This window comes from Schistocerca cancellata, chromosome 4 (genome assembly GCF_023864275.1).
Source record: "Schistocerca cancellata isolate TAMUIC-IGC-003103 chromosome 4, iqSchCanc2.1, whole genome shotgun sequence".
NCBI classification, from domain to species: Eukaryota; Metazoa; Arthropoda; class Insecta; order Orthoptera; family Acrididae; genus Schistocerca; species Schistocerca cancellata.
In genome coordinates, this window is record NC_064629.1 from 618,095,978 (window position 1) to 618,119,644 (window position 23,667).

General features: G+C 42.3%; 1 long non-coding RNA gene across 4 annotated transcripts in view; it reads right to left on the reverse strand.

Moving 5' to 3' along the window:
* Positions 1-7,283: 7,283 nt before the first annotated feature.
* LOC126183631 (uncharacterized) overlaps positions 7,284-23,667 on the reverse strand; it is a 137,605-nt gene continuing 121,221 nt past the window's right edge. For 2 of the 4 annotated variants that reach the window (XR_007536782.1, XR_007536779.1), the window contains exons 2-3: positions 15,211-15,432; positions 7,284-7,703 (exon numbers count right to left, since the gene is read on the reverse strand). This is a non-coding gene — a long non-coding RNA (uncharacterized LOC126183631). Of the gene's footprint in view, positions 7,704-15,210; positions 15,433-18,637; positions 18,899-19,209; positions 19,399-23,667 lie in introns of those variants that run through there. The other 2 variants (XR_007536781.1, XR_007536780.1) reach the window with 2 other exon arrangements.

Consider the following 23,667-nt stretch of genomic DNA (forward strand, 5'->3'; position numbering starts at 1 on the left):
GAAGGGAAAGAGACAGAAGGGCAATCGCAAATCGTGTACTAATCACTAAATCAAAACATAAATTAAGAATCAACAAAATAACACATTAATTAAAAGAAAAAGAGACACTCGCTATTATGAAATTTATGATGGAAAAAAGAGGGCAGGAACGAAAATTAGAGCATCCAGAATGGACTGCGGACTTCACATCGTAAATGGACTTGGTTGCACTCAACCCACAGTTAGACATTGTAAGGTAACAGGTTAACTTCTTTTTGATTTGGTGAGGATGCATTTACAAAGAAAATCACCTTGTAGAACTGACACAGTCTAACAAAAACCGTCCAGTTCCCTAAGCTAACTGGAGTTAAAGAAAATGCTAGGTTTGAAGAATTCATTGTGGCCTTGAAATAATCACAAGGATAATTTTTTAAAGATTTTGAGGACACTGTCAATCTTTCAGCCGTTTCCGAGCTGTCTTCGAGACCGTTTGGCATTTCAAATGAAAGGGCCCCTGTGCACGTGCAGATATAACTGACTGACGTGCAAGGTAATTCCCATTTTAATGACAAGTCTCTTACGTTAAAACTGTTCAGGACGTTTACGTTGCTTTCCTCAGGTAGAATTTCCAAATCTCCATAATGATATTGCAAAAATGCTAGAATATTTCGAGCGACATATTTATGTGAAAGCTCTTTTTTCGATTCTGAACCTCAACAAATCACGCTTACATAGAAACTTGAGTGCAAAACTTTGAAATTGTCAGCACTTGCCCATAAGCCGACAGTTTCTACCAGGTAAATATTATGTCTTCAATGCGCCGAAAATAATTAAATAATACTGGAAATTTGTTTTCCTTATGACCGTGTTGTTAAGGCGACCACACTACCGTTCAAATGCGGCGCGTTGGCAGTTTCCCCTCTTCCCCATCCTAGCGCTCAGGCAGCGTGGTGTAGCGGTGGAGGAAATGCGAAGCAAGGCGATTGTTGCGCAGACACTGTCTCCACGTACGCGTACACCATGATTACTCTACCACGCAAACATTTGGGGTTACACTCGTATGGTACGAGACGTTCTTGAGGAGGGGGAGGGGGGGGAGGGGTTGGGGTTCCACTGAGGGCCAAACCGCACAACTCTGCGTTCGGTGTGGGGCGGCGGTGAGGTGGGTGGATTGCTGTGACCTGTCGTGGGGTTGTGAACCACTGAGAGCTACAGCGGGACGAAGCCTCTCTGTCGTTTCTAGATCCCCAGTTCCACACACACACACACACACACACACACACACACACACACAATACACACTCTACAGGATGAGTACACAGGGTGTTACAAAAAGGTACGGCCAAACTTTCAGGAAACATTCCTCACACACAAATAAAGAAAAGATGTTATGTGGACATGTACCCGGAAACGCTTAATTTCCATCTTAGAGCTCATTTTAGTTTCGTCGGTATGTACTGTACTTCCTCGATTCACCGCCAGTTGGCCCAATTGAAGGAAGGTAATGTTGACTTCGGTGCTTGTGTTGACATGCGACTCATTGCTCTAAAATAGTAGTAGCATCAAGAACGTCAGTACGTAGCATCAACAGGCTAGTGTTCATCACGAACGTGATTTTGCAGTCAGTGCAATGTTTACAAATGCGGAGTTGGCAGATGCCCATTTGATGTATGGATTAGCACGGGGCAATAGCCGTGGCGCGGTACGTTTGTATCGAGACAGATTTCCAGAACGAAGGTTTCCCGACAGGAAGACGTTCGAAGCAATTGATCGGCGTCTTAGGGAGCACGGAACATTGCAGACTCTGACTCGCGACTGGGGAAGACCTAGAACGACGAGGAGACCTGCAATGGACGAGGCAATTCTTCGTGCAGTTGACGATAACCCTAATGTCAGCGTCAGAGAAGTATGGAGAGTGCTACGGGAGAACCAGTTGTTCCCGTACCATGTACAGCGTGTGCAGGCACTATCAGCAGCTGATTCACCTCCACGGGTACACTTCTGCGAATGGTTCATCCAACAATGTGTCAATCCTCATTTCAGTGCGAATGTTCTCTTTACGGATGAGGCTTCATTAAAACGTGATCAAATTGTAAATTTTCACAATCAACATGTGTGGGCTGACGAGAATCCGCACGCAATTGTGCAATCACGTCATCAACACAGATTTTCTGTGAACGTTTGGGCAGGCATTTGTTGGTGATGTCTTGATTGGGCCCCATGTTCTTCCACCTACGCTCAATGGAGAACGTTATCACGATTTCAAACGGTATACTCTACCTGTGCTGCTAGAACATGTGCCTTTACAAGTACGACACAACATGTGGTTCACGCACGATGGAGCTCCTGCACATTTCAGTCGAAGTGTTCGTACGCTTCTCAACAACAGATTCGGTGACCGATGGATTGGTAGAGGCGGACCAATTTCATGGCCTCCACGCTCTCCTGACCTCAATCCTCTTGACTTTCATTTATGGGGGCATTTGAAAGCTCTTGTCTACGCAACCCCGGTAACAAATGTAGAGACTCTTCGTGCTCGTATTGTGGGCGGCTGTGATACAATACGCCATTCTCCAGGGCTGCATCAGCGCATCAGGAATTCCATGCGACGGAGAGTGGATGCATGTATCCTCGCTAACGGAGGACATTTTGAACATTTCCTGTAACGAAGTGTTTGAAGTCACGCTGGTACGTTCTGTTGCTGTGTGTTTCCATTCCATGATTAATGTGATTTGAAGAGAAGTAATAAAATGAGCCCTAACATGGAAAGTAAGCGTTTCCGGACACATGTCCACATAACATATTTTCTTTCTTTGTGTGCGAGGAATGTTTCCTGAAAGTTTCGCCGTACCTTTTTGTAACACCCTGTATATCACGCACCAGCCAGTTCCACTGAACATTGTTTCCAAGAAGTCGGGAAGCTGGCAGGAATTCATTGCTCACTGAAGCATTCGGAATGGATCGAGTATATTGCACAGTTCGAGAAAATTATCAACAACAGTTTAATACACAACCCCACTGGTTATTCCCTGGCCAGACTCATGCTAGAGAGACCTGTAATCACGTCCGTGAGAGCAGCGGCGTTATTACCCCCTTCCCCTGCTGAAGAGGATCTATGGACAAAATTGTCAGTTGCTCTGAGAGGATTATGTAGAAGATAGCTTTAGTAAAAGCACAACTTGGTTGTACTACAAAGAAACCGATGATCAAGGAAGGAAATCTGGCTCTGGTCAGGAACCATAACCTATCTCACCTGACTGATAAAAAAATTTTACCTGTTGTTCAACGGCCCTCACCGAGGAGAGAAAGGAGTATGGTAAAACGGAAGAGATTTATTCAAAGGATGTACACTGGAGATACCACGACGAGTGTGTCACTCCAGTTTTGGCCAGCAGCTCTCGGGGATTGCGAGAAAGGAGACAATTTGCGTAAAAAGGAAAAGGCACCCTTATAATCGAAAAAGCATTTGCCTGCGAATTCTCCTTCAAGAATAGCAGTCTAAGATGTAAAAAGCAAATCAAGTAAAGAGAAACTTATCGAGCTATGTAGCTGATGACATGGACCCTGATGTTAAGAAAGGCATAAAACAAATTGGCCATATTCAGTTGTTTGTTATCTAAGACCTCTACACCTTTAGATTGGTATTTCAGTTATTGTTTTACAAGCGTAATTACTGTGCGACTTGCATAGCCAGTGGACTTTTCACCATGTTGTGGGTATAAGAGTGAAATTATTCTGTTTCTTTTACGTTTTGCGTGCAGTGAGTATTGTGTCTTTATCATCAAGACTTACGAAGTAATTTGAAATTTCTGGCTACTCATAGTTTCAAGATGTGAACAGAGATGAGGAGTGAGAGCTCTGTAGAGGCAAATTTCTGAAACTGTTGAGGAGTAACCTGGTTTAGAAGTGAGTGAAGGAAACCAGAAGTGTTGGGCTCAGTCAATGACAAGGGTGGAAAAGCAGGAGGTCTGTTCCCCTTGAGGCAGAAGGCAACCAGGGATGTGATTCGCATGCATAATGGGGTGTAACTGGCTCACTACAAAGCCTTCCCCCATCCCCCTCCCACACACACACATACACACACACACACGTACGCACACACAAACACTTGCCGAAGGCAGATTGGGTCTGAGGATCAATCTGCAACACTGAAGTCATCTCAACAGAAAAGGTTAATTTAAATTGACAACACAACCAGCACACACATACCCTCACACATATGCACACACACACTTTCTAATGCTCACTGAGCCGAACCATTCAGAGAAAAATAAGAGTCTTGATTTAATAATGGAAACACATTCGAGAGAAAGGATGGAGGAAAGCGAGGCAACTCCAAATATTTAAGATGTTGAAATTAAAATTATGTATAAGGGCCGCTGAAAAAGTAGGGCAATGTTTCGAATACTCATGATGTATAAAGGACAGCACACTAGAAACAAACATGATAAAGAAGAGATTATTTAAAGGCTGTATACTGGAGGTGACACAACGAGTGTGTCACTCCAGTTTTGGCCATCAGCTCTTGGGGATTGTGAGAAAGGAGATAATTTGTGTAGAAAGGAAAAGACACCCTTATAATCGAAAAAGCATTTCCCTGGGTATTCTCGTTCAAGGAAAGCAGTCTAAGAAGTAAAAAGCAAATCATGAAAAGGAAAACTAAGAGGAGATTGTGTAACACTTAACGAGAAAAGGAAAAGTATATGCAGTACTTTAGTTAAATATTAGTGGTTACAGAACACTTGGAAGAAAGATTTATTATTTGTACAGTTGAAGTTGTCAAGTACAACGAAACTGCATGAGTGCTGGAGATTCGGGTTTGGAGCAGTGCTATTGCGGGAAAAAAGATAGCCACAAAAAAAACTTAGTTTTTGAGGAAAATAAAATCAAATTTATTATGCCTATTCCTTTATAAACTGTAAGATGTTTACAAATCTAAAACCTGGAGCCTGAGAGACGTCTGCTTACAAATGAGTGACCATAGTTTGTGTGTCTCCAGCATCTCCATCAGAGAGTGTTAAACAAGAAAGTCATGTGCAGTGGTTGAAGCTGTTGACAAGAATTACGTTGTTCAGAGTGACAACAACTGTGTGCAAGTGTATGCCTCTCAGGGACCTAGGAAAGGAGTAAACAGTTCATTCAGGAACAAAAGGGTTTTTTATAGTCATCGCTTCTGTGGAAGTGACCATCCGCTAGACGACTGACAGCTGAGTTAAAGGTAAGTAAAATGGTGACAAAAACTATTATGGTCGACATAACCAGTTATTCAAATTCATTGTCTTAACCCAAGAAGAGAATAATTTGGTAACAGATGTGGTGGACGAGATTGATGAAATCAAATAAAAATTAATCCTGTGGAATAGTCAGGTTATAGTTCGTGACATGGAACATTTGCTGGAACTCCAGACGTTTGTGTACCAGATATGACTGACTACATTTCACTAATTGAAATATTTTGTCATGAAATTGCAAGGTCAGACTGTTCTCGCTTTTGGCTGCTGATATATCTCAGCACTTCCAACTTTAGCTGGTAGATGCACAGCGTAGCACTCAACTAAACAAATTGTTTGTCCAGCTCAGGTATTTGCAAAACTTTTATAAAATGTTACGTCAAGAGCAACATCCTCTATTCCTCAGACATGCCGCTAAAATTATTTCAATATTTAGTTCAACATATATCTGTTAACGATTTATTTTCTGTTAGGAAACTGACAAAGTCCCGACCACGTTCAGGTTTAACAGATTTTAATCTGCATAGCTATGTCGATTGACTGGACGTGAACCATAGTTCCAGATACGAGGTTGCAGCTTAATATTATTTACCTGTTTGTAAAGCCTTTTGTACTCCTGCTCACTATATTAGCACTATCTAATGTAGTTATTTACTCAATTAATAAAAGTTATTTCTTTGGCAACAAAATAAAAAGTTCAATCTGATCACAAGTGAAAATTTCATGTTTGTAAAAGTATGCTGCAATATTCGCCTCCTGGAAGTAGTCGCACAGTGTTTCAAACACATGTTCCTAGTCTCCTGTGTGTGTAGCCTTTGTCATGTAGTCTTCTCACTCACACACTTGCTCCAAATAGCGCAGTGGTGGGAGAAGCCAGAGTGATGAACAGATTCAAATGTGCTCGCGGAGCTTCAACGCTCTCTGGGAGAACAGATCGTAGCCAGGCCTGTCTTCAGGCAACTTCAACATTCTCCCTTTTACTGACCCATAAATCTACACTGACATCTACCAATCAATCCTATGGGCTATAGTACTAGTCACCATACCCTTTCCCTACATCAGGACTCCAATAAATCTCCAAACATCCTCACTCAACCTCACTGCTTCCTGGTTCAGCCTCCATTTCTGCATACCAGCCCAATGTCAGCCCATCATCCTCCACTCATAGACATCGCGATCCATTTATCTATATTGTCCTATTGCCCCTCACGCCCATATCCTTCCTTCCCACGCACCGTTTACTGGGAGTTAACTTCGAGGGACTTGCTGGATTTGTCGTCATCTTCATGATCGTTATCGTCTTAATACGAAACATACCATCGCCGTTTTTATCATCCTTCGAATGTAGACTCTCTTTTGTGTATAGTTGCTTTCTGCATGTCTGGATGTTATTTACCCGAAGCGAAGATGGGAAATTGCCAGAATTCGCCTAAGCAACGGAGGAAACTGCGGTTAAAGCACAGGTTGTCAGGTGTACCAGATCGACGCTAGTTAACGCAGTGAGTGCATTGAGTCTGGGCCTGGCTCCACCGTGTTTCACAATCTATACGATTGGTTGATTTATTGCATGTATTAGTGTATAAAGGACAATTGACAACACATTTAACAAACATTTTCTTCGAATACAGTATTAAAAGTTATTCCTTCTGCTTCATTCACGCATATTTTATCGAAAGAAACATTTTTATGCTCTCTTAAATAGTAAATGACGCCATTTCGTCTTTTAGACTTTCGAATCAACCAAAAGTTGAAGATTTTGAAATTTCTCGTCAAACATACTTCCCAGAATGTTCCAAGAGACTTGATATTCATTTTATTCTACTGTTGCAGACCAAGCACTGGAATGAGTAACCCAACAATTATAATGTTATTGTGCAATAGCCGAGCAAATGACTGGCCTGGCTGTCGACGGAACGCATAATGCAAATATGAAATACTTCAGTCAGAGATTTCCAACTCACTCCTTCCGAATACGCGTCTAGCATCTTGACCTTCGTGTCACTTTTCTCAGTAGTAAAAACTTAGAGACATTCTATGGGAAATGTTGTCTGTGAAAAGCACTTGGGCGAAAAGTGAAGAGCATTAAACAATATTTTTATTTACATAAGCTAACAAATAAAAGTCTTTAATATTCGTATGAGAAGTGATGGTGCAAGTGAAATGGAAATGTTTCTGTTGGCATTCATCCATTGTACAGGACTATCGTCTGAAACTGTGAGTTGACGTGAAAGCAAGCACAGTGTGATGCGATTGCAGTCATTGAGTGTAGGGAAGTGGAGTAAGTTGGAAGGGCGAGTGGCTTGGCGTAAGTCCAAGTCATCATCGTCCAGTTCTGGCCGTCGTGGGCTTGGGGTAGACCCACGGTCCTGGCTGGTAAGGTGGTCGACTGGGTTTAGGTCCAATGTCGATGGACGGGCCCACCACAGCAGCCCACGAGATAGACAGCACGGCAGCCACCAGCGCCAAAATAAGCAACGTCGTCGCGCGTACCATCTGCAACAAACAGTAAAAATCGGTATGACGTACTGAAAATTTCTTGTGTTTTCGTTTCTATTTAAAATACATGTGCAAATATAGTTTATAGTCAAATTAAGGATGTTGTTATCTCTCTCTCTCTCTCTCTCTCTCTCCCCCTCACACACACACAGACACACGCACACACACTCACGCACGCGCGCGCGCGTGTTCTCCTGACTCGATGGGGTAGTTTGTGCACCTCAGTGGCAAAGGCAGACGAACCGTAGGTACAGCAGTGTTGGGAAGGTATCTATGGATAGGCCAGATAGTTGTATAGGTTGATAGAACACATCCTGAGGCACTAAGGAACAGTTAAATTGGCAATGGAGTGAAGTGTGAGAGACAAAAATTTTTAATTGTTGACCAAGGCTCCAATACAATAAACAGGTTCAAACTGACGTAGTGTGGGACACATTAATTACGCAAATACGAGAGACTTGCACAGGATTCACTATCGCGGAGAGCTGCGTTAAACTAGTCTTCCAAATAATGACTACAAACTGTGTGTGTGTGTGTGTGTGTGTGTGTGTGTGTGTGTGTACGTGTGCGTGGGTAAAATTTTGGAAATTTGTGGTAAGATCTTATGGGACCAAACTACTGAGGTCATCGGCCCCGAAACTTACACACTACTTAATCTAACTTAAACTAACTTACGCTAAGGACGATACACACACCCATGCCCGAGAGAGGACTCGAACCTCCGACGGAGGGAGCCGCGCGGACAGTGACAAGGCGCCCTAGACCGCGCGGCTACCCCGGGCGGCGTGTGTAAAAAATATGTTTTGAACTGCCACGTGAACGAGACTGTATAATGATTCATTGTTTGAAGGTAGCTCAGCTAATGGATACAATGTGATAATTGATAATTGTATTTGTACTTCGAAGGTACACAAAAATTTATGGCAGCTGACAGAGCGAGACGGACACCCTGTAGCGTGCATTCCACTGACTCCACACCACCGCTATCTGCGACTTCAGTGGTGTCAAGTGAGAGCTCATTGGAGACCTGTTGTGTTTTCTGGTGAAAGCTGGTTCTGCCTCGTTGCCAGTGATCGATGTTTGTCAATTAAAAGGGCCTATAACCAACTTGTCTGCGTGCTAGAGTCACTGGGCCTACGCCTGGAGTTACGGTCTGGGGTGCGATTTCGTATGACAGCAGGAGCACTGTCGTGACTATCCCACGCACCCTGGCAGCAAATTTGTACAACAGTCTGGGCATTCGACCTAATGTGCTGCTATTTATGAGCAGCATTCCAAAGGGTGTTTTCTAACAGGATAACACTTGCACACATACCACTGCTTTAACCCAACATGCTCCACAGAGCTTCGGAATGTTGCCTTAGCCTGTTCGATCACCAGATCTGTCTCCAATCGAGCACATACAGGCCATCATCGGACGGCAGCTCCAGCGTCATCCACAAACAGCATTAACCTTCCCTATACTGACCGATCAAGTGTAATAGATACTGAACTCCATCCCAAAAACTAACATCCGGCACCAGTTCGACACAAGTCATGACATTTGCATGCTTACATTCAACATTCTGGCGGGTAAACCCGTTATTAAGGTAACAGCATTTCAGGTTTGCAGTGGCATATCTCGTGCTTACATTAACCTTAAATATGTTACCTACACAGTATACGGAAATGTAGTTTCCATCTTTTATTTAAGATCGGTGGCTAAAAGAGTGTCAAATTACAAATGGTTCAAATGGCTCTGAGCACTATGCGACTTAACGTCTGAGGTCATCAGTCGCCTATAACTTAGAACTAATTAAACCGAACTAACCTAAGGACATAACACACATCCATGCCCGAGGTAGGATTCGAACCTGCGACCGTAGCGGTCGCTCGGTTCCAGACTGCAGCGCCTAGAACCGCACGGCCACTCCGGCCGGCTGTCAAATTACACACATCAATTTGTGGGATTTAACAGTCAGAGTATCCTAGGATTTCCCTCTCCCCCCCCCCCCCCCCCCCATTTGTCATTTCTTTCACCTCTGACACTGATTCGTGTACGTGGCAAATGGAACTTACACAGTAGTTCAGAGTCGACTTCACACTGTAGTTCCCTCTACTGATCGTTGGAAAAGTCGGTTCAAATATCAGAGAAACAGAAGAGCATACCACTTACAATAGGTTTACTCAAAGTAACTTCCAAATCGAAAAAAGCCTTACCTGACCTAAATTTCATACTCGAAGTTATAAAAACAAGTGAAAATAAATAGATGTATGGCTAGCGTATTTAATAATGGTGAAGGTAATGGTACAATACAATCACTTGGACGTTTATGGGGATACGTGGCTACTTTACAATTGTAGTATCTTATGGATAGCCGCACAAATCACCAAAAAGTTGTGTTGTCTGATATCAGGTCTGTAGCAATTTTTGAATAATTATAAAGATGGAAATTGTTCAACAAGGATTTGTGGTGGGCCTAGTTACGTTGGATTGGCACAGACGGCCCGAGATCGTAACATACAAACTCAGCAATTGCTGTCGGAAAGACTGATAAGAAATGTATTGTGCTTAATGAAACGACTATATTTGAAATCACTAAACCTATATGCACAAAGGAGTCCAAAATGGTGTTAATCTCCGCCTCCCCCAAAATACATAACGTCCAAGTATCGCAGCGACAAAATTCAAGCAATTCGGATATATATAAAAGCGCAAAAATTGTTGGTTTATTCATCAGCTTACGTGAAATGGGCAGGAAGGAATCAAATAAAGCTAACAACGAGCCCACTCTACCATACATCGTACGGTGGCTTGTGGAATATATGTGTTACTGTAGATCTGAATGTAAATGAATACATATAAATTATGTGAGTAGTAAAACCCAGTGCAATATGGACAAGAGGAAAGAACAGCTGCCGGCCGGGGTGGCCGAGCGGTTCTAGGCGCTACAGTCTGGAACCGCGCGACCGCTACGGTCGTAGGTTCGAATTCTGCCTCGGGCATGGATGTGTGTGATGTCCTTAGGTTAGTTAGGTTTAAGTAGTTCTAAGTTCTAGGGGACTGATGACCTCAGAAGTTAAGTCCTATAGTGCTCAGAGCCATTTGAACCATTTTTTTGAAAGAATAGCTGAAATAGCTAGGCGAAATTCCTCAGGAGGAAGGACAGAATCATTATTTACACTAACCAGATAATTGTGCGTTTATTTCACCAACAGAAGCAGTTTATCTGAAGCATAATATTGCGCTGAAAAATTATTTCCAAGTATCAGATACGCAACTGATGTAGAGAATACATGAGTACGAGTGTCTTACAAATCTTCATTTGCCAGGACTACTACATAATTAATCCTGACACCAGTGGAAAATCTTTCTGATTACAGTGTACTCTGTCAGGCTATGTAAAGGAGGGTTTCAGTTGTTATGTCGTCGCATCGTAATATCTGACGCAATAAACGAGACATGACCTTGCAGTTACTGTTACGTAATGTGTAACAGAGCCGCAACCGTTACTGTTCCCGTTTAGTTTCGTTGTCCGCTGAATTGGATAAGGTTGACTGCTGCTAATATTTTTGGTCTTGATAATAGCCTACGGTCTGATTAGCCAATTCGGTAAGTTTATTTACTTTCTGGTTCATGTATACTGACCTAGTTCAACGACCCCCTCCCCCACCACCTCTCCCCACCCTCAGTGGAGTACTATAGCTTTTGCATACTGTAAAGAAGAGTCATATTCATGAGTTCACAAGATAGTCTCAGGTCGACAATTTTGCTACTTCTCAGATCGAGGTTTTGTTACTGTCACATAATAAATTACATCCCGTTGCTACAAGACATTGACAAATGTTAATACTATGATATATATTTGTGACCCAGGACTATTCCATAGTTTTTGCTCTTGCAGCCATGATTCACTGCGTTCAACTGCTGCTTCATAATAGTTTTCGACTTCCAAAACTGCCTTTAAGAAGATGAGAAAATGAGTGAGCGTATAACTACGTACTTCAAAAGGTTAACTTGCTATTAATAAATCACTGGGTCTCTATGGCAAATAAAACTATCGTTAGAGGTGTAATCTGAAAGGACAGTAATTAGACTTGAGAGCTTCATCAGTTTTTAAGCGAACGACTTAAAATTTTAGTCCTTCGCTAAAAATAAAAACTTTTTGATGTTACTTAGTAACACACGTCCCCGAAACCGCAAGGACTTAACATTGAAAGGCACCTTTGTTTTTGTATAATCGATAACACCTATCTTTTTCGGATTTTCACTTTGTATCACAGATTTTATAAGCAGGATTCACCGTCATCCATATTCCAAAACTAACGGTGAAGTGGGTGGTAGAGATTTTTTATCATACCATTCACATTAATTATTACATACATTGGTGTAGAGTGACAATAATGGCTGTTAAAATGTCTCATTATTATAAACTAACTGCAGTTAAATAGATCTTACCTTCCCTTTGTTACAGAAATGGTAATTACACTGCAGAATATACTTAGGTGGCCATTTAAAATTCGGTTGTTGAACATCCTTAAGCAGATTTGAAGTCATTCTTCAACATGTTGCATTTTAAATTTTCTGCAGTTTGATGGTGAGAGATTGAATAAACCTATGGGAATCCGGTCTTGCACTACCTTGCATACGCCCACTACCTCTTATCTACATCTACATCTACATTTATACTCCGCAAGCCACCCAACGGTGTGTGGCGGAGGGCACTTTACGTGCCACTGTCATTACCTCCCTTTCCTGTTCCAGTCGCGTATGGTTCGCGGGAAAAACGAATGTCTGAAAGCCTCCGTGCGCGCTCTAATCTCTCTAATTTTACATTCGTGATCTTCTCGGGAGGTATAAGTAGGGGGAAGCAATATATTCGATACCTCACCCAGAAACGCACCCTCTCGAAACCTGGCGAGCAAGCTACACCGCGATGCAGAGCGCCTCTCTTGCAGAGTCTGCCACTTAAGTTTGTTAAACATCTCCGTAACGCTATCACGGTTACCAAATAACCCTGTGACGAAACGCGCCGCTCTTCTTTGGATCTTCTCTAGCTCCTCCGTCAACCCGATCTGGTACGGATCCCACACTGATGAGCAATACTCAAGTATAGGTCGAACGAGTGTTTTGTAAGCCACCTCCTTTGTTGATGGACTACATTTTCTAAGGACTCTCCCAATGAATCTCAACCTGGTACCCGCCTTACCAACAATTAATTTTATATGATCATTCCACTTCAAATCGTTCCGCACGCATACTCCCAGATATTTTACAGATGTAACTGCTACCAGTGTTTGTTCCGCTATCATATAATCATACAATAAAGGATCCTTCTTTCTATGCATTCGCAATACATTACATTTGTCTATGTTAAGGGTCAGTTGCCACTCCCTGCACCAAGTGCCTATCCGCTGCAGATCTTCCTGCATTTCGCTACAATTTTCTAATGCTGCAACTTCTCTGTATATTACAGCATCATCCGCGAAAAGCCGCATGGAACTTCCGACACTATCTACTAGGTCATTTATATATATTGTGAAAAGCAATGGTCCCATAACACTCCCCTGTGGCACGCCAGAGGTTACTTTAACGTCTGTAGACGTCTCTCCATTGATAACAACATGCTGTGTTCTGTTTGCTAAAAACTCTTCAATACAGCCACACAGCTGGTCTGATATTCCGTAGGCTCTTACTTTGTTAATCAGGCGACAGTGCGGAACTGTATCGAACGCCTTCCGGAAGTCAAGAAAAATAGCATCTACCTGGGAGCCTGTATCTAATATTTTCTGGGTCTTATGAACAAATAAAGCGAGTTGGGTCTCACACGATCGCTGTTTCCGGAATCCATGTTGATTCCTACATAGTAGATTCTGGGTTTCCAAAAACGACATGATACTCGAGCAAAAAACATGTTCTAAAATTCTACAACAGATCGACGTCAGAGATATAGGTCTATAGTTTTGCGCATCTGCTCGACCCTTCTTGAAGACTGGGACTACCTGTGCTCTTTTCCAATCATTTGGAACCTTCCGTTCCTCTAGAGACTTGCGGTACACGGCTGTTAGAAGGGGGCAAGTTCTTTCGCGTACTCTGTGTAGAATCGAATTGGTATCCCGTCAGGTCCAGTGGACTTTACTCTGTTGAGTGATTCCAGTTGCTTTTCTATTCCTTGGACACTTATTTCGATGTCAGCCATTTTTTCGTTTGTGCGAGGATTTAGAGAAGGAACTGCAGTGCGGTCCTCCTCTGTGAAACAGCTTTGGAAAAAGGTGTTTAGTATTTCAGCTTTACGCGTGTCATCCTCTGTTTCAATGCCTTCATCATCCCGGAGCGTCTGGATATGCTGTTTCGAGCCACTTACTGATTTAACGTAAGACCAGAACTTCCTAGGATTTTCTGTCAAGTCGGTACATAGAATTTTACTTTCGAATTCACTGAACGCTTCACGCATAGCCCTCCTTACGCTAACTTTGACATCGTTTAGCTTCTGTTTGTCTGAGAGGTTTTGCCTGCGTTTAAACTTGCAGTGAAGCTCTCTTTGCTTTCGCACAGTTCAGTCTGATTCAGATCTCTCATTCTTAAGTGTTAGGACACGATAGCCTTGTAAATGAACTACTGTTTATAAGTATCCCACTAAAGAAAAGAAATGTTTTTTATCCAACCATGGTTGTACCGATCAGTTGCTCTATATGATATTGCTCTATCGCTTCCAGTTAGTTGTAAAATGTGAAAGAATGACATGTGACGTACTTACTCTGTAGTCAATGACTAACACAATACAACCTTCAGTAATATTACCAACCACATATTTTTCGACATTTAGAGCCAGTTTCTACTAGCTTCACCATGTAGAAGGTCGGACTGGATACATATGCAGCTGTTATTTTGTCACAAGCAGTCTAATATTGCCTATCCATAATTATGCAGCAAAAATATGATATATCCTAAGGGACAGCCGCAATCACATCTTTGCCGACAACATTCCGTTGACAACATAGCTGAATGTTTTGTGCTGCACGTCAAAGTTATAGCATAAACGGAAAACATTTTCATCTAAAGCTAGTGTCCGTATAAACTAAAATACATTTCCTGAAATTTTAAACAAGTACACCATTTTATAAAGAACACAATTCTTGCCTCATTTATGTTTACTAGCAAAATTTATTTTATCACGCAGCGTCTCAACAGCATGTTACCATCATCAGGTCCACATAATTAATTGAACACAATTTTGTATGACTATATGCGCTACAGGTACCATGGTTTATTGTTGTGTGTGAGGTCAAATGGTTCAAATGGCTATAAGCACTATGGGACTTAACATCTGAGGTCATCAGTGCCCTAGACTTAGAACTACTTTAAACGTAGCTAGTGCTAAGTCTAGGGGACTAAGACATTCTGATCCATTTAACAGGGATTCACTTCAGTTTAACTATACCATTGTATCTCACAAAACGACATTGTGAAATAGCTTCCTGCGTAAGCGCCAAAAATTGAAATAAACAGAAAGCAGACACTTACGTTGTGAGGTGGGAGTTGTGCGTAGCTGCAGTGGCGGAGAGCGAATGTGAGCGTACGCGCTGCACCGCACTTTTGTAGCCAGCCGCTGCCGCTTTATGGGTCAGAGAAAGTAAACGCGCCGTCACCTATGTTTCTCGGAAGGCGCGTTTTGTCCCATTGGTGATTGACGACTCGTCGCATCGCAGGCCTTTACGTGCTTCTTTTACAATTCTCTTGCACCTGCTGTTGAACAGAAGGACACGTATACATCAGAACAATGGGCTAAACTACCGTATTCGCTGTTCTTTGTTCCATTGTTCATACCGCTTCCTTTACTCGTAATAGAGACTTATCTGTAGCTTGATGCGGCATGCAAGACTCATAACACGCAACAAGAGTGTGCGTTACAAATTGCTTTGTTATGAATTTGAAAGGAACTAAATTATACTTCAGGCTTTTCTATTCAAACTGCAAATTTAACTTAGTAGAAATGATATTATAAATACTTGCGCTTGCATTTTCCTCTTCTAAAGAGGGGTCATGATATTGTTGAAGGAATTATGTAGACACATGCTTAAGATTTATGTAAAACAGCAAACAATAACTAGCAGTGGAACTGACCATGTTCCATCCAAATATAAGTTCCCTATCTTAATTAGTTAGACATGTCGCTTTATTACGACTTTTTATACTTGTATTACATATTTCAGGATACAAACAAATACGTTGTCATTATCATTATTTCACACTGACCCTAAATTATAAAATAAATAGTAAAAAAGTGAAAAAATATGAAAATATTCGTGTCAGTTACACGTATACTGTTTGTAATAGTATTCTCAAGAATAATGTTTTACCTTGCAGTGTTCCACATTGACCTTAACATTTAATACTTAAAATCAATATGAAATTTACAGTTTATTGCAGGAATCGAAATTAAATATACCGTACGAAAGGAGCACTCCATCTTTGTGATTGCGCAAGTGCTTGCCTTTTCGCAAGCCGTCGCGCCAGTAAAATAATATATGTACCTCAATTTGTGTAAAACCGCCTCCACCAGGGTCAAACACTCTGCGCTAAAATATGATGACATGTGTCACTGTCGGCTTTGGTGAATATGAACAGTAGATGAATGCGCCACATATCAGTAAATCACTCGTCAATTCAACAACAATCAGTGAGCAACCAAACTATCTACAATAACTTCCTCCCTGCAGGACATAGTCTACCACCCCACAAGTTAACGCATGTTATTGAACACAAAAAATAACAGAAGTGTAGGAACACCGTTACTGGGCGTACGAAGCATGTCAAAAGGTCGGCTGAATGGATCGGTAGTGGTAAATCTTGGTACAAGCCAACAGCAGAGTACGAAGCATCCCGTTTACCAATTTGTCACCGTTCAGGCAAGTGGTGGGGATATCATCGCTCGTGGGAAACGTGTAGGGGGCTATACATGGTGCGAAATGGTGACTCAATTGCGACTGCCATCCTTTCTCTGCCAACGATAAAGCAAACTACAGTTGGTTCATGACATTCTTCATTTGTTTGTTCGCCTAATGCAGAGCTCATGCGACCTGCACCTTGAGAAAATGATTCGTTTTCTGCCATTTCCTCCCAGCCATAGTCATCAGGGATTCCTGAAGTGGGATCAGGACAGTTTTTTCTCATCGTCTAGTTTATCTTTGCTCACACGTCTCAATGGGACTTAGGTATAGTGCAGAAGGAGGCCCCTCGAGATGAGAAATCCCTTTCTGTTCTGCTAACCACTCCTGTGTCATCGTTGGCGTAGGCATTGAAGGTTGATCTTGCTGTAAAGATATTGACCTCTCAGAAAATAAATGTCACATGCTAATATCGTAAAATTACTCATAAGATGAGTAGGCTGGTAAGAATCAAATCAAGAGTTTATCCTGTAAAGCAATCCAAGTTCACAACTACATATCCAGCCCCCACCCCTCCTCCCCCACAGGTCCGCGGAACACAGCCACTTATAATTGACTCTCAGAAGCACACATAAGGGGAAGAAGAAACGAAATAAAGCTTCAAAAGTTGATAAGTTTTGTGATGTTATTTCAGTGATTACAAAATCGAGTAAAATGTATAAAGAACGTGGCAGTATGAGCCCACTTACCAGTATGACTTGCATCCTCTTTGGCCGTGGGGCATACACTTATTCAGCTGGGAAGGGTGTCACAAAGCCGCTGTATCCTCTCCTGAGACAAGCTGGCCCAAAACTATTGTAACTGGTCCTTGATTTACTGCATACCGGCACTGGGATGTAGTTGACGTACGAGCTCCCCCTCAGATGTTCTATGGGACAGATCTGAGGATCTTGCTGACCACGGGAGAACCTCACCGTCACGCAGACAGCTCATAGAGACACGTGTCATATGTGGGCGAGCATTGTTCTGTTGAAAAATGACACTGCGGTACTGTAGCGTGAAAGGGAACACATGATCTCGTAAGATGTCGGTGGCATACCACTATACCGTCAAGAGTTCCCTCAGTCACTACGAGCCGTGACCAGGAGTCATACTACTGTATATGACTCGCCACCAGGATCTCCGGCAATGAGATGGTGCAGAACCACGATTCCTCGCTGCGCACACTGCGAAGACATTCATCGTCAGTTCATAATTCCCGGTCACGGCACCACTCCCAACTCAGCCATTTGCGTTGTGGTCATAATGGCAGCCGATGCATGGGACGATAATTCCATAGTTCGCCTGTGGCGAGTCTCCAACGAGTGATACGGGATAACATACTTTGTTGCAAGGAGTCCATTACTTGTCCTCGGACAGCACGCGCGTAAGGGGGCTACGATATGCTTGGTGCACAATACGGCGATCCTCCCTCGTTATGGTCAGACTTTGGCAACCGGATCCTTGACGACGAGGAGGCTTCCCACAGGTTCCTATTGTGTCCAACATCAGGCCACTGTCACATACGAAAGCCCCACAAATCTGGATATTGTACAATTCAATCAAGTAGCCAAATGTAGACCCACAATGTGGCCCCTATCAAACGATGTCAGGTGTTAATCATGCTGTCTCACATGAATACGCGGCAGCTCCCTATCGTCCATAGTCATCACTCAACATCTGACGGTATTTACGCCCCATATATACCCTACCAAGCTTGATAACAGTGAAACGTCCCCTTTGAACAATTATACATGACTGTGCTTAAACTGACACACAATATTTTTAGCGCAACGCAATCTGACTTTCAAAAATCCCTACAAAAGAATGGCCCTGAGTAACATTAACCTATACGTTTCACAAATCACTTACCTCACAAAAATCTTTGTTACTCGAACTACTGCAATACAGCGAGCGCCACTACTGCCAGCAAAATAAAAGATTCGAACTACTGAAGGCACTAACTACTGATAGGCATAGTTAGCAAATGAAAGATTTTGATAGAGAACAAACAATGTATTTACCTTAATAGTGTTCAAAAGTCATAATATATATATCAGCCCATGAATCCAATATTATAAAGTTACTCTTTCTGATGGACACACGTCCAGATCGTCCGCTTTCAAAACTCCATCTCTCTCCCCACATCCACCACTGCTGGCGGCTCACGTCCAACTGCGCAACGCTACGCGCTGTTCACATCCAGCTGCCCAACACTACAATGGCAGACAACAATGCAAACTAGCCACAGACTGCACACAGCACAGCCAGTGATTTTCATATAGAGCGCTACATGGCGTTACCAACATAAAAAACCTACACAGCCTACTTACAACAGCACTGAACACCTACAACACAAATGCACTCTGAAACTTCCTGTCAGATTAAAACTGTGCGCCGGATCGTAACACGAACTTGACAACTTTGCCGGTCAAAGTTCCACGGTTCGTGTTCCGGCTCGGCACACAGTTTTAATCTGCCTTGCCTGGAGCTTTCAAATCAGCGCACTCTCCGCTGTAGAGCGAAATTTCATTCTGGAGGCAAATGCACTCGAATGGCTGTTCTGTCACGTAGAATTCCAACTCCCTTCACTTACATGTTCACCGATGGTGTGTACGCGACCGAAGTTGCATTACCATCCGGCCATGTCGTCTGGGTACTTCACTTTTTTTGTCAGGCAGCTCTCCTCAAAACGAACACATTGCAGTAAATATACTTGTCCTGGACCATCATTTGCTGAGAAAATGCAAATGCGTCAGTAGATATAACTTTCAACCTGTCACGATTCATGTCTCCCCGCCAAACGCTAGTCGATAAAGTGAATGTTAATCACGGCTGCACGTTTACTTTAAAGTCTGGCCTCCCAAACCGGCACCGGACGTACCGTCAGATCCTGTAACGGCATATTTCAACTGAGATACGATTAAAAAAGAATTTTGTCGTGTTATGTTGACAAGTTAATTGTCCTTGACCGGTGCTGCTACACGCCACGGTCCAGTTCCTACTCGCCTACTATACTCTGCAGTATCTGAATATTGTCTCAGACACCGTGGCACAAATCGCACAAGGGAGCCATAACATGCCCTGGCCTCTTACGTCATCAAACTTCCTCACTCCACAAGAGCAATGACGCGGTGACACACAGCGTGTTGACGATGAGAAATGGTTCATGAGTAAAGTGGCTAGATCCAAAGTGAAATGGTACAGGTATCTGACCTTAAGTCGTGTACTGCAACTGGCTGTCATAAAACGAATGGGTACCTTATAGGCGTAACTCTAAGTGCTCGACTGTCTGACGATCCAGCAGAATACAGTTATCACACACACGGTAAGGGTTGACGTGACAGGCTACTGTATATGAAAATTATTCCTGAAGATCTTTCTACTTTGGGAAAAGTGTCCCTACAAGGAAGCTAAGCAGTTTAGTCTCTTAAAATCCGTCTGTATGGACTTAAAAATGAAACAGGACAACGAACAATTTCCTCGTTCTGGTAACGAATAGTTACTCCAGTTGCAAATACATAACAGAGGTCTAAAAGTTTATACTTAGGAGTTTTTGTATTAAATTTAGGTGATCCTAATTATTTGTATACAGGGTGAAGAAAAAATAGCTCACTTGGCCGTCGGCAAGCGATTCCTCATCCCATTTCAAGACAAAGCGTATATAGCAGAACCTAGTCCCCTCAATTGGTTTAATAGAGCAGTGCGATTAAAAACAAAAACAAAAAACTAGGCTCTGGCAACACTGTAACTGCGTGCAGCGTGGCCAGAAACAGGTAACATGAACTCTGCACTGTGCCGGAGCTGTCCCGTTAGTACAGTGAGATAAAGCAATGCCGTGGGGGACGGATATGCAGAGTCGCGTTCGCGCCAAACCTTTTTTTTTTTTTTTAGTTAAAGCATCAAATTTACACCCCCCTACATGTCGGTATCTTGTGTATTTCTTTCTGTTACTGTTACCTTTATTTAAACATCACAACATAACACGAACATCTTACAGACATAAACGACCGCTTTGTTTCGTCCATTACGGAAATAAAGCCAATAGAAAATAGCAACTGATACATTAGCATCGTCTGTATCCAGTGAGGTGCAAAAAACACAATAGGTGGGCTACACTAAGACTGCACATCATGCTACGCAGAATAATTCCGCCCTACACGTTTGATGTCCAGACATATCTCCACAGAAGCGATATGTACACACATACGAGCAATGTTCACTTTAGAGAAGGTGTTCAAAGCGACCACCTTGCATTTGAAAACACTTCGTCACTCGCTGGATCTTACTTTACTGGACCCTACTCAACACATCTACATCCACCATTGCGGAAGCGGTATGCACGTGACCTATTAGGTCGTGTTCATCCATGGGTGAAGTAGTATAACTTCTTCTTTTACGTGTCCCCACATATAAAAATCTACTGGATTAAGGTCTGGGGAACGTGGACGCCAGAACATTGGACCACCACGACCACTCCATTTCCATGCAAATGCTTCATTTAAATAGCTACGCTTATTCATTGCGAAGTGTAGCGGTGCACCATCATGATGAAACCGTAGCTGTCGCAGAACACCAAGTGGGACGTTTTCTTATGCATAAAGCAAAGTATTGCAAAGAAACGTACGATACAGGGACGCATTCAACTTGTCCGGCAATAAGAAAATGCCCAAAAGCACTCATCTCACGACTCCAGCCCACAAGTTTATGCCAAAGCGTGGCTAAAAGTCACGGTCACGGGTGACACGTAGGTTGTGTTCCGAACAATAATGGCTGTTGTGGAGATTGAAAACACTTTCACGAGTGAAGATAGATTCGTCTGCCCTTATCACACTGTTTATAAAATATTCATTATCTTCCACCGTGGTACAAAAGCCATTCACAAAACTCTACTCGTCGAATGCGGTCTTCTGGCCGCTGGTGTTGAGTTAACTTGTAATGATATGGATGCAGTTCCTCATCGTACAACAATTCAAGAAACATTCTTTGAGATATCTGGAATTGTATTGTAAATCGCGGGTAATTCGGCGAGGTGACTGATGAACGATTACAGAAATCTTACCCTCTGTTTGTGTATACGTCTAGTCATAGGACGACCTCTGTCCATTACTTGTGGGTGCTACTTCAGGCTCATTGAGCACCCAATGCTACGAAGTTATTCAGTATGTTTCTTACTGTATTTTCGTAATCAGGAGCTTTTTAGTAGCCGAAAGACTTGTTAGCAACTTCTTTAAATGATATCAAAATTGGTTCAAATGGCTCGAAGCACTATGGGACTTAACATCTGAGGTCATCAGTCTCCTAGACTTAGAACTACTTAAACCTAACTAACCTAAGGACATCACACACATCCATGCCCGAAGCAGGATTCGAACCCGCGACCGTAGCAGCAGCGCGGTTCCGGACTGAGGGGCCTAGAACCGCTCGGCCACAGCGGCCGGCTAAATAATATCTAAGCTTATTTTTCAATGCCTTCCAATTTGTACTAAGACGTTTCGTCTTTAATTAGTTTCCTCATGTCAAGGCCGAGGAACATTCCATCTTATAGCTTACCTTGTCATAGCTGCAGAAACTTATTTGTCACACATTTAGTGTCGCCTCCTTTTGACAGGATTTTCAGAAATTGTTTCATAATGCTAAGTTTTATGTGAAGTGGAGGCAGGAGTCCACCAAAGAACAGGGAGAGTACTTTCAAATACTCTCAGATGATCCACTCGTATTCTTTGTAATTAAGTTTGTCCGGGATAAGGGCTAAGGACTCTCTTTATAATGTACGGATTTTGAAACAAATATGGGAGGACATTTGTTCCTGTTGTATATAAGTACATCTTTGAGACTTCTTTTGAATTATCAATGAAGAGTCTCCAATCTTTGGCCGCATGCTGAATTCCAAACATTTGTATCAAACCAAGAACATCGGAACTTTACACCAAGTCATCGTCGTGAGAAAAGTAAGGAACAAATTCTTTTTCTCTGATTTTGAACCAAAAGAAAGAAGTTCCAGTGGCCAACAAGTTCTTTTCTTGCAGTCTAAAGGTAACAAATGTGCAGCAACTTTTGGGGGTTGCAGGTCTCTGGTCAAATCGTTCAGTTCGGTTTCTGAAGACAATTCTGGTTCACGGTAGTTCTTGACTTCATGATCTTCATCAGAACTGTCGTGCTTGTCACCGCCTGAAAGTGAAAGCACATTACCGAGATTATCTGGCGGCAAAGGTACGGGAACATGAAGTGCGTGAGGCGTAGTACGTTGATTCAGTACTCGGATAACAGATTTCCTTTTTGGTTTTGGAGTTGTGTCCTTGTAAGTTACACGGATAAAAGTAACAGGTAACAGTCCTTACAGTCATTTCGAGCGTCCCTCCACACCACTGGATTGAATCTTGTTCTTCATTTACATCATACACTTATTTGTTTGCTAATATTCTCCGGTGTCTCTTTCTTGAATCTCAACAAATATCGTCCTCAAAATTTTCCTTTCAAAGATTCTTAATTTTACTTTTTCTGATTTTGTTAATGTCGATGTCTCACAACCGTATGTCAGAAGTTTTACATAGGCGAGTCTTTGTACTTCTCGAAATAAGTTTGCTTCTTAATACGTTGAGTAATGCGAAACAGCATTTATTGGCCTTTTGTAATGTGGTATTTATCTATTCTTGATAGTGTTGTCTGTAGTAGCAAGATTCGAAAATAAGTGAACTAATTTTAAAGGTATGATCTGCTTTAGCTTGCCGAGAGACACTGAAGTATTTGGTCTTAAAGGTATTAATTTATAGTCGTGTTCCAAGTACGTTGCTATACAATATTGCGATGAGTAAATTCATTTCTTATTCATTTTCTTCTAAGATTATTATGTCACCTGTATATGCCAGTATGTTAAAAATGAGCTCTATTTTTGTCCCGAGTAGTGATGATTTGGTTTTCCTAATGACCCGCTCCATAAAGAGGTTGAAAAGTGATGGCGACAAAGTATCCCTTTGCTTTGGTCAGGAAGTAACACGGAACAATTCAGAGAGACTGTTTCGTACTTTAACTTTAAAATTTGAATTTCGAATTC